Source organism: Cuculus canorus, chromosome Z (genome assembly GCF_017976375.1).
Source record: "Cuculus canorus isolate bCucCan1 chromosome Z, bCucCan1.pri, whole genome shotgun sequence".
In the NCBI taxonomy this organism is placed as follows: domain Eukaryota; kingdom Metazoa; phylum Chordata; class Aves; order Cuculiformes; family Cuculidae; genus Cuculus; species Cuculus canorus.
In genome coordinates this window covers 73,614,703-73,625,602 of record NC_071441.1, presented here as the reverse complement: position 1 = coordinate 73,625,602, position 10,900 = coordinate 73,614,703, and the positions used below count along the sequence as shown (strand labels likewise).

General features: G+C 39.3%; 1 long non-coding RNA gene across 1 annotated transcript; it reads right to left on the bottom strand.

Annotated features, from left to right (window-relative positions):
* Window positions 1-604: 604 nt before the first annotated feature.
* LOC128850435 (uncharacterized) lies at window positions 605-8,070 on the bottom strand. Its single transcript, XR_008447872.1, has 3 exons — window positions 7,962-8,070; window positions 5,011-5,095; window positions 605-1,386 (listed from the first exon to the last, which is right to left on the bottom strand). It is a non-coding gene; the product is annotated as an uncharacterized LOC128850435 (long non-coding RNA).
* Between the last annotated feature and the right edge of the window lie 2,830 nt (window positions 8,071-10,900).

The following is a 10,900-nucleotide window of genomic DNA, read 5'->3' as shown; positions in this document are numbered from 1 at the left end:
CAACATAAAAGCATTTTTATAATAGCAGTAAAGGAACTGCAGAGAGTGTGATTACCATGAACTAATAACACCCCATAGAAAGTATGCAGCGCAGATTGGAGATGACCTGAAAATGAGACTATCGTTCACATGACTGGTACTGTACCTGACCAGACATTGTCTTGTTTTGACCATGTTATCCCAAAATACCACCACATTTTAATATTCTCTCCCCCTGCCACAGCAATTTACACAGAGGGAGCCCATTTATCATTGTGGGTTTCCTCTTTATGTGATAGCTTCTAGCACAAGAGCAAAAATGAATGCCACGTTTTAATTCATGGCACTGTTAGCTCCGTTTATGCACCAGCTCACACTGCCTGAAGTATTTTCACAGCATCGCACATCTCGAGGAAACAGAAGGAAAGCTCAGCTGGTCTCTTTTTAGTGCCTTTAGTGATACTCCAGCTATGCAGAGGTGGTGACTGTACCCTTTAATGGAAGAGAAGGGGTTGTTTAGTGGTTAAAATATACAGCTGACTCTTGGCCAAATGGGTTTTATTCCATATATTTACATAGACTTTTGTGACCAGTAATTTCATGCATCACTTATGCTGCTTGTGAAGTGAATCCTGTCTCACTCTCTTCTTGCATATAACTTTGTTCTTGAAAGGGTTTTACAAAGGATATCAGCACACGCTTCAACCCTGATGCTTTAAAATACCTGTGCAAGGGGAAATTTCTCTTAATATGTGTTCCATGAGATGTTTTTTCATGAAGGAATGTCTCACTGGAGACAGTTGCACGTGTTCTGAAGCAGTGAATAATTAACCCAACAGCCTCACATCTAGTGTCGTTGGGAAGGAATGGATGGGAAATCAGAAACAATGATTCAATAAAAGAATAAAAGTTCATCCCTCAATCACTGCTTAACATAATACCCCTCAGACAAATTTTAACAGTGTGTGAAAGTCACACGAAATGCGTATTCTTCTCACATCAGGAAAGAAGCAAAAAAAAATTGTATTTCTATGTTTAAAGGCCCTTTAATTGTACTGTAGATGCCTTCATCTCCTCTATGATGGGTGTTTGATGACAAGAATATAACTGCAGTGATCCAGAGTAGTCTTCTATGGCAGAACTCTTCAATCTTTAGTTGAATGTTGGTATCTCTATTCCCCGTGAATAACTCTTGATAAAGCACAAAAATGTGGGCAAGTCTGGCTAATCTTAGAGTTTTAGGCCTGAAATTCATCCTTTTGTAGGACTTCATTCGATTATGGGGAGAGGTTCTATAATTTGACTTTACAGGTCTGAAATGATGCTGAACAGAAGACAGCAGGCACAACGGCCGGCCACATCTTGATGAAAAGAAGACGTGTCTGTCCTCTGCTCCTCCTCAGCCATCTGCAGACAATGAAGGACAGATCAATAGGGGTCTGTTTGTTAGTAAAGACCTTGTTAGAGCTCTGTGAAAAAGAGTTAAGGCAAGTCTTAATATATATCAAAAAGATAAAGGGTTCTTAATCCTTTCTGTTGATGCCATTACATGTTTTAAGAGCTATTCAAAGTTCTATCAAAGAAGAACAGTGAGTTTTCTTGGAAAGAGTGAAGAAACATCAAAGAAGGTAGAGGTACAGTAAACCAGAGACTCTGTTCGGTCGCAAAAGAAGTATGATATAAAGTGAGAAATAAATAAGAGGTGGAGGAAAGTGATATTACATAATTCAGAGTGAGGCTTAAACTAATTCCAAACTCACTGCAATGGGAACAGATTGTCACACCCCGGGGAAAGGAAGCAAAGGAAGCAACTGTATGCAAATGAGTATGATCGTGCATGCAAATTCTATTTAGAATTGGTCATAGCATTTTTGTGGGCCCAGATGATTTCTGTGAGAAGTGAAAGAGCAGGATTTGGGCTAAACTGATAAACCACTTTAGTCAAACTTTTTTTTTTTTTTTTTTTTTTTTTCCCCATAACACAGAGATGTAGGATACTGGATCATGACAAACATTTATCAGGATGTTGTTTCCAACAGTAGCTACAGAGGATGCCCAGAAGTGTGTTATAACAGCCTAGGGGTGCGAGAAAAGGGCTTCATGATCCCCTGAAATAACTTCCCACTTTCCAGCAGTAAGCAGTATAGGGACTACTGAGCTACCGACTGCGGATGGGCTACTGTGTTTAATATCTACTGGATCTGAGGACTTCTGTGGATGTCTAATCTCTTTGAATTCACATATAATTTTGGACTGCTGGAAAACTATGTGACAGAGCTTCACAACTCAATGTGCAGCATAGGAAAAAAATGAACTCAAAACCAAGCAAAACAAAAAAAAACACCTTTTAAATTGCCTGTCTGATTATTTCCTTGGGTGTCTTACAGATATTATACTGTGAAAAAGTGAATTATTTCCCCTCTTCAGTTTCTTCACACTATTCCTTTTTCCATAGATCCTCTGTTATATACACCATAACCATTCTTACTCATTTTCTAGAGGGTGTTTTATGCCTTTGATCATCTTTCTCGCCTTCTCTCTACCTCTTTCAGTTCTACTATGTCCTTTCTGAGACAGTGTGATCAGAATTGAACATGCTATTCAGAATACATGAATGAAGTACAGTGATACAAAGTTTGTTTGGAGCCATTACTGAGTATGTACAGTCAGGGCTATTTTTCCACAGCTGCATTACTTTGCATTTATAGAGATTTATTTTTCTCAGTCATTTTATTACTCAGTCAGAGAGCGCTGCAAGATAATCCTGTGACTCTTTGCAGTCATCATTACATTTGACTACCCTAAATAATTTTTAACACCTGCAAATGTTGTTCCCTTTTCAGATTATATGTGGATACTGTGAAGAACGGTGGTCACGGTGTGCTTCCTGGGGAAACAATCTGCTAAATTACCACCACTGCAAAAATACATTATGTGCTCCCTCTATATGTTTCTTTATCTCTTAACCACCTCTAAGATAAGAATTTCTTATAGGAGAAGCTCTTAGTTACAACCCTCCTGATATGGGCAGGGACGCCTCCCACCAGACCAGGCTGCTCAAGACCCCGTATAACCTGGCTTTGAACACTTCAGAGAGGGGACATCCACAGCTTCCCTGGGCAACCTGTGCCAGTGCCTCATCAGCCTCATCATGAAGAATTTCTTCCTAATGTCTAATCTAAACCTTCTCTCTTCCAATTTAAAGCCATCCCCCCTTGTCTTATCACTACACACACTTCTAAAAAGTCTCTCCTCAGCTTTTCCGTAGCCCTTTCAGTACTGGAAGCTGCTGTGAGGTCTGCCAAGAGCTTTCTCTTCTCCAGGCTGAACAACCCCAGCTCTCACAGCCTGTCAAGAAGACCTTGATCACATAACTGTAAATGACTATCGAAACGGAACAGAAATTATTTGCCCCTGAAATTTTCTAAATTTGTGCTGTTTTCTACCTGAAAAAGATCAGGCTGGACTCGATACTTTGACATGAAATCGGGTAAGTGAGAATTAATTTCAAGCTTCAGTTTTTTCAAGTTTTCCAAGACAGAAGACAAAATTTCATGCATTATGACAGTATGTAGAAGTGCTTAATATAGTACTGACTTCGTACCAGAGCTGCAGACTACTGTCAGTTGTCTGAGAGTGCTTCACCTGAGCTGCAGGATGCAGGCACTTCAATTGGCTGCAAGCAAATGCCACTGATTAGCCCATTTGGGAAGGGCCAGAGAGCACAGTCAGCTCTAATTGGCTTTCAGCTCAAAAATCTCCTTCTTAGTCCCAGCGTAAGATAACCCCATCGATGCAATCACTATCAACGGTCTCATTGATGCCCAGAAACTGCTTTCCTAGATCCTGAATTCCTAAATCAGCATCTGCCCACTCTGTTTCTCACATTAGTTTCACATTACTCTGGTTACATAAAAGATGCACTGGATGGGTCTGATTCTTCCTTATTTTCATCTAGGGGAGCATTGCTACTCATAAATAGAATAGTTCTCCTACGCCAACAGTCACACACTGGTGTAAGTGCAAGAAAAGCAAGGCCAACACATAGGTTGCATTTTGCTTTCCCAGGAGGGAGACTGTATTGGATCTTTACCACGTGATGGACAGAGCAATGGCACCGTGTTGACTGAAGCTACTCCTGTTTTACACCAGGGATGAGAGCAAACAGCTGCTTGCAAAGCTGGCAAGCAGAAAGCAAAATGCAAAACATTTGAAGCTGACAACAGCAATGCTTTGGTTTCGGTCAGCATAATCTGATAGGAACTGCTTCAGGGCTCTGTTCTCCCCTTTTGAAGAAAACACACAGCATCAATGAACTGCAACAGATCCCATCAGGGTAAACAAAGCACCAGCAGATCCTCTGATTCCTCCCTTTGGTATTTGCTGATCCATGAATGCTGATCTTACTCTGGGTTAATTATGCCCATATTCATGACTCTGCCAGAAGGTCCTCATGTTTAATGCATTCTCTAAATTTAGCTGTGCCACTCTTTTTGTGGTCTATTCTGGTCACTTTTTTATAATAAACTCTCTAGATTTTTCTGCCTGTATTACCTCAAGGACCAGGTGAGTGAGACCTTCTGTGTATTTTTTTCAGTTCAAAACATTTGCCAAACACACATAATGTACGGCAGCAGGGATATATAGACATACAGCTGAGCCAAAAACAATTGGTAAATGTTTGTTGAAAATGCTTACCAATGAAAAGTGGTTTTCACTAAAATGAGCAATATGAACTGTTTTGGTTTAACATATTCTTTATTTAGATTAAAAAGTTCTTTTTTGGGGAAATTTCTAAAAGGATTTGGGTGATTTGTGCTTTTTTGGTTTTTTTTTCCTTTTTTTCCTGTATTAAAATAACAAAATAATCTGTTTATTGATCTCCCACAAGACCAATAGCCAGATGGTGGCCAGAAATATATGCAACAGGACAGGATTTCTCAGTCTTGTAGATCTTCTTAAATCATGTGACTGAGACTTTGTCTGTCCTCTGTGCAGTAACAGAGGTGGGGGAGGAAACTTCCTACTTACCTCTTCTCCCCTCAAACACTGGCAGATGTCTGTCTACTTCTTTTCTTTGAGATACGAGGAAAAGGATTGGCACCGTCTCCTGCAGCTGGAAAAATATTAGAAGCATTACTTAAAAAACGGAGAGCTATGTGATGCCTGTCGCTGAGATTAGAACAATGATAAGGACAATTGCACTTCAAGAAGAGATAAGGATACTGTGTTAATTGAATACAAGATTCAGCATTGTGATCTGTGGGTCTGTCTGACATTTACTTCTTGTCATCATAAAGCTTAGATTTAGAGCACTGGCTTCAAATAAATTCATGGTCATGATGACATTTAAGCTTGGTTGGCCCATGGAAGGACTGGAGCAGCTGCTGTGGATATGTCAACAGCACAGCTTTGTCAAAAGTCCTTCAAAATGTTGAAGTTTGTGATAGAAGAATTCCACTCAAGAAGAGCCATGGGAGAGGTTTTAAAAAATCTAAAGGAAACCTTCAAACTGCAGTGCACTGCCGGCCATTGCATATGGCAAGAGAAAGGAACTGAAAAAAGAGCTTTACTTTTCACTTGTGACTGTCAGAAGTGGAAGCTGGCTAAGATAGAGAAAGGATTTACTCAATTTTTTAATTTACTTGTTAATAATTCATTAGCTATGACAGTGGCAATTAAGACTCAGAGTAGCTTTTCCCGTCCTTTCATCTTGCAGCCTGAAAAGATGGACTTTGGTTAATCCATTCCTAGAGATCTTCTGTCTAATTTTAATTTCTCTTCCCCCTTTTCATTCCTTACAGTTTCATTCCTACTTCCAATTATATTCAATTCTTCACAGCTTCCTTTCCCGTCCTCATACTATTATTGCTCCTTTATTTTCCAGTATGATCCTTCTAGTGGCTTCCTGAAATTATCACCCATTTTGTTGCAAGAAAGACAGTCCTTACTTCATTATACTCTTTTGACCTTCCCACACCGCTCTGCCCTGCCTGTCTGTAACCTTGGTCTCCAGACCATTCTGCACTCCAGATCTCACATTATGCATTTCTCTGTCTTCACTTGTTGTCTTCCTATTGCCGTCCTGGAATCCTTTCTCTATGGCTTAATCGAGTACTATTTTATTAACCTCTCTTTTCAAGGAAAAGCTGTTTTTCTGAGTCTGCATATGTAGATGGCATTCGCTTCATTTCTCCTTTGCAAAGTTAAAAGAGGTCATAGTACAGTAATGGGGACATGCATTAGAAACTGCTGTGCTCTAAGAGATGGAGTTTATAGACCTTATGTGATAATGAATCCTTACCTTTTAGCCCATGACCAGTTAATTTAGTTATATACACAGTATCCTGTCAGAAGAGGATAATGAAGAATATCGCTGTAGCATGTTAAAAGCACTAGTAAAAGAAGGGAAAACATCAAGAGAGTAAAATATCTCTGAGTGTTTCTGTGAAACTCAGAAAGGATACTTGGCTCTTTCACATCATTTGCCTATACTCCTCTGTTTTTGTTATTTCTTTGCAGACATGAAAGTTAATTTAAACTCTGCTGCGCTCTTTTTAAATCCATCTATAATAAAAAATACAAGCAATTTGTGGTTCTTCTCTTGGCTGGGTGACACAGACAAAGTCTTGAGTGGTATAGATGAAGCCAGTGCCAGTGACAGAGAGATAAGTTTATTTATACCAGTTGAGAATTATACAGCAGGCTTTCTTCTGCCAGTGGGGAAAAAATAACACTGACTTTCTCCTACCTCAAGTGAAACTGGACAATAACAGGTTCAGGAATTGCCTATTCTAATTTTCCAGGACAGGATCTTCCTGTCTGGGTATTTATACAGCAGCTACCACTGTGGTATCTGAACTCCCTATTGATTTATTAAAGTACGCTCATAAAGCTCTCTGTATTTTTTTCCTAGCTCTGTTATTTTATGTGGTGTTATTGTGGGAAAGCAGGGTCAATGGAAGAATGTTTTACATTTTGTTCTGAAAGTGCTGAGGTTTACAGTCATTCTGATGTATTCCAGAAGCAGCTATGACAATGTGGACCAGTAGCTAGGAAACCTCTGTCTCCTGCTCACGAGTTTCCTTCAAGCCATTGTTCGTGAGGACTGGAGCTCCCCTGTGTGATTTCTTTGATAACACCAATAAATTGAGCTGGGATTCTTGGAAACTGACTAGCACGCTCTTGACTTCATGTAAGAAGTCAAATGCAGGTTTTTATTTCAACAGCTACTTGTTCAGCAGAGGGACTATTGTGCTCTCCATCAGCGAGATAGTGTGTTGCGTTTTGGTTTGGTTGTTTAAGCTTGACAGCCACTCACCTATCTACAGTTTGATAGTCACCAAACATGGGAGGTATGAGATTGAGCAAGCAGATGTGTCACTCTTTGGAGCTCCAACCAGAGCTCACAAGCTGAAGTGCAACAGTACTCTAGTTGGGTCTGAGACACACAAGTCACTTTGTGTGCCCAAGGTGTCCCCAGGGAGTATAACAAAGCACCTTCTCTTTAGACATGTGAATAATAGCAGCAGTCTTCAATGGAGTAGGAATACCACTGGAAAGGAAACATTGCCTCTACTTTCCATTGCTCTGATCAGAGCAGGTTGTTCTTCATTTAACTGTGAAACCAAGAGGCCGAATAGCTTGAATGTATTCTGGGAATGACAATATTTGACTGAGGTGATCTAGAGCAAAAACTTACTCTTGCATTTCTGGCATTCTTGCTCATGATGTCTCAGAGGCTTTGCTTCACAAGGAGGTTGGACAGGATGGAGATGAAAGCAGGCCCAAATGCAAGCACACACAGTTGTAGTTCAGAAAGAGAGAGACAAACATTCGTTATAAGAAGGCAAAAGGCATAGCCAGATTGTGGCCTTCCACCACCTAAAAGAAGACAGTAGAATCTCAGCTGACCTCTGCCATGGAAGGGTGCAAATAATGTAGGTATATGTATCAAGTCCTTGGAATAGCTAATATCAAACCTCATGCTTTTCAGTAGAATCGTTAGCAGCACTCAGTAACAGCTATGATGTCACTCCAAAGACTTGCAGTAAGTCCCCCAGGCCCCACACAGCTGCGCAGTAACAGATTCCCATCCAGAACTTGCCCTAGAAAGGGACAAATATTTATCAATAATAATTTCTCTAGACCTTCCTGTTTGACCTCCAGAGTCCTGACTGGTAAATTTTTGGCCATGTTGGTGAGGCTTGTTTGGGACGCGTGTTGGGACAAAGCTTCACTACTGAGTAAAGCGTATTAGTATAGATTTGCGGATGGTTTCTGAACTATGTACACAGACAAGATTACATATTGTCCCTTCGTATGGACAGCAGCAACAGGGCTAGGTCATCTAAAATATTTCCTGAAACTTGCATACTTAACAACAAAGCAAACCACCACGTTAAATATTCATAAATGCTTTTGGACATTTTAAAACAAATTGAACTTAAGCTGGTATATGCAAAACCCAAGATGTTGTAAAGTAAAACCTTCATGAAAAAAAAAAATGCCAGTGCTTATTTCTTTTGGAATTAATGTGCATTAACTGCAGCCAGCACTTGTTCATCACCGTACTGTGCTGATACTGGAACTGACATAAATATAATCAAACCCAGATCTCTTTCCCTCTCTTTCCTTCTTTTCCATTCTGACCAAAGCTTTTTAATTTAGTCCATATGAATGAAGTTCAACTATTAATTTTATATAACCTGATCCGTGCCACAGAATAAATAATACAGTATCCGTTGCCAAATTAGAACAGCCTAACTGAAATAGATATGTGCATTTAGTGAAGCCAAGGCATAATTTGGTTGAACGAATATTAGTATGGCAGCCAACATATGCGATTTTAAACCCAAAGTACATTTGTGTATTGGCTTTTATAATGCAAATGAATATAGTTTTTTTCCAAACCAGTGTATATCAAATAAAACCCACCAGCTTCCTGAGTGTCAGCTGATACAGTAGTGGATAATATACTGTCTTTCCTCCTCTAATTTTCATGTTTAATAAATATATTTCTAAAATTGTTTGGTTTGATTTGATTTGTTTCTGGCAGAAACATCTTCAAAAGCAGAATACTTCCCTGTGATTCTAAGCTATTTCTCAGTAACAGTCCAAAGTCATGACTTACTCTGAAAGGGAAGGCAAATTTCCAATATATGTCTGTAATTATTTTGAAGTCTTCTCCATCCCAGATCTGTGCATTCTGAGAGATATACGGAATCAAACCACTCAAAGGAAGATTTTTCAGGAAAGAGACACTAAGCCAAATCTATCTCAGGTGGTCTAAACAGGGTACCTTAATTAAGCACTACTCTACAAAAGCAAAAATGTTACTATCGTTGTTGAACTCTTTCAGAAAAGTGCTTTTATTATTCCTATTTTCAACTGCTGAAAATAAAGTTATTTTAGTGAGTTGCTTGCAGTTTCTGCTACTACATGAAAAAACTTCAGGTTGAACTATTTTAGCGCGGTTCACCAAACCAAGAAATCTGTAGCTGATGACAATTTTGGAGGAGGTGGGAACTGTTATCAGTGACAATAAACTGTGTAATTTTATGGCTGCAGAGAGAAATTTCTTCCTATGTTTCTTCCTATCTTCCAACATCCAGATGTTGATATTTGCCTTATGTTTCTGGTGAGAATAAGTAGGCAATCCCCTGCATAAGCATTCCTGAATCTGTACACTTTGTTCTTGAGGAGACTTTTTGAGATTCTGTTTTCTGGAAGTATCATATTGGGCAAAATGAACACAGAAAACTGACCCCCAAAATGTTGGTCTGTTTGGGCTGCAAGTCCTACTCCAAAAGTTAAAAAAAAAAAAATCAAATGCAAAGCCTCCAATGACTCCAACAGGCCTTGGCTCTTCCCTCTAATTTGTTAGATGTTATAGCATCTTCCCATGTTATAGCAGAGGTGGCTTGTGGATAGAGGAGACTCAAACCCAGCTGAGCATGCAGATATGTGTTACAGGTGCCAACCTGTATTATACTTTTCCCTCACTTTTGAACATTATAGAGATTTAATTTCTAGGTCATTAAGCCTGCTAATCTCTCCCATGACAATGTTTTGAGAATGCTAAAGAGTATATTTAACTCTATTTTTAACATCACAAATTAAAAGTTTGTTGTGTGTGGTTTGGATTCAGTTGCAAGATGAGTGACTCAGAGATTGCTTAAAGGTTAGTGCTACTTTGACAGTAAATCAATCAATACATCTATACAAACTCCATCATGAATCTCTTTATCCGTGTTCTCCAAGAATGTTATGGATGTGTCATCCCACCATATGAACTTTTTCCCACCTAATCATTGCATTTACCTAAAATAGCTATGTACTTTGGACACTGAAAGTTTTAATCATAGTCATCACAAGCTTAAACCAAGCCTGGAAAATGAATTAAAATAGAGGAATGCAAGAATATTCCTTTAGCCTTCATCTGTCCTGCCTGGAAAACAAGCTGTTCTTCTGGCAATCAAAGGCAGGTACATTTGTAATGATGGTCATTTTACATATTTACATATACAGCTCAGGGCTGTATATTCACTGGACTCTCACCAAAGCGGGTGGCCTCATCCTAATTTAGGTCCTAATTTAGGATGAGATGAGCCATATTCTGTTCATCAGACTGATTAAGGGTTTGGGTCAATTGCTTAAATATATGCCTGTAAAGACCACTGAGGCAACACTACAGGCTGGCGGATACAAAACCTATGGGAAGCTCGCGTCGTACAGAGGAACCAACCAGGCATCTCAAATGACACTAGTTGTCCATGTTTGTACCAGATATTTGTGCTTAGGCAATTTAATCAAGTGATTAGCTAAAACATTGAAAAGGATCAAAGTGAATTAGTATCCTTCTAGACCTTTAATTCTTTAATCAAAAGGCAGGCTAACTAGCATACTTGTTTGGAAAGAT